Genomic DNA, 1,571 nt, shown 5'->3' with positions numbered 1-1,571 from the left:
AGAGAGATGAAGAATCCATGAAAATTTCAAGAGCAGAGGATTTATTTTTATTCTGTCCTTAACTCTTTTCTCTCTGGACTAATGACTACCACAGTACTTAACCAAATTAACCCGTTAACCTACCGTGAAGTGAAACTGGCTTTTACACCTGGTTGAAACCTCGATCATCTTTTGGGTATAGTTCAATGGCTTGCTGAAGCCATCCARCATCTGACTGCTACTGAAAGGGTGAGACCTCACTCCCAGTCCACCATTATAATTTCCTTCTCCCTGTGCCCACATTGCCAGATCTAAGGCTCTGCCCCACGCTTAAGCCAGCTCTGGCATTCACCAGATCCTTCTCTGAAAATATTCAATTTATGAGCTTCACAGAAAACCACYCATTTTTCATTTGTTTTGCTTTGTTTTATTTTGCTGATTTAAATAAACTCAGATAAAGATTRAAAAGCTGGCACAAGGAATGCACCTTTCCATACAGCAATCCTCATTAATTCAAATGCATGCAGATGTATGTATGTGTGGTGTGACAGCCATACTTCACATAGTCACATAATGAGGTTAATATTTACTCTTATCTGGAGTCATATATAAAAGCAATCATTCTCTTAAGATTTACCTTTACCTCAGTTTTAAGCCATTCAGGAACATGGTGTCATCATAAAAGTAAGGAGCAGCTAACAGCAAATATCCTTTTCATTCACAAGCTAATGACATATTAATTTGAGTGTAAGATGGATGATGAGATACCTGAAGTTTAAGGCTAACATTAAATTACAATATTATGTTATTAATAACAGTTACATTAAAAAATTTAGTAATTACATTTCAATTAATGTGTTTTTCAGAGTATAATACAATGACATGTTACAAATTTTCAATTACTTTTTTGGTCAGATTATACAGGATATTTCCAAGAGTGTAATAAACATTATTGAATCGTTTTTACTTTCCTTCAAATAAAGGGTAAATTATTYTTTAAGTCTCACCTGGAAGAATTTTTACATCCTGACAGGAATTTTCACATAAGTGTGTTCAGACAGTCCCAGTATTGTTTGTGTCAAAGTAAGGAAGTTTTGATTCATAAACACTGAGCAATGAAGCTGATTGATTGTAATCTGTAAGGTACAAGGAAGAAACATCCCTGTAAGGTACAAGGAAGAAACATCCCTTTCATTTTACATTGTGTCCATCTATCCATTAGAAACATTAGTTTTAACTTAGGTATCTATTTCCAAAAAAGATCATCAAGGAACAAAATGCCCTGTCCTGTCAAACAAAATGGAAACAACATAAAAAGAGGATTGTCCTGCCTAAGCCTGGAAGAAGTGACACAAGCCTTTTCAAATTATTACCCAGGAGCAGCAAGTAAAAGATAAAACATGCATAAGATGTTATTCATCATTCATATGTGAAGAAAAATTAATTTTAACTTATCAAGGCCAACAGCATCCTAGCCTGTTTCAGAAATAGTGTGACTAGCAGGAATTGGGCAGTGATCTCCCCCTGGGCTTTGCACKGGTAAGGCAGCACTTGTGTCCAGTTTTAAGCCACTCACTCCAAAAAAGATATTG

The sequence above is a fragment of the Malurus melanocephalus genome, unplaced genomic scaffold (genome assembly GCF_030028575.1).
Source record: "Malurus melanocephalus ecotype Western Australia unplaced genomic scaffold, MMel_1.1 scaffold_177, whole genome shotgun sequence".
NCBI lineage: Eukaryota > Metazoa > Chordata > Aves > Passeriformes > Maluridae > Malurus > Malurus melanocephalus.
This window is presented reverse-complemented; position numbering follows the sequence as displayed.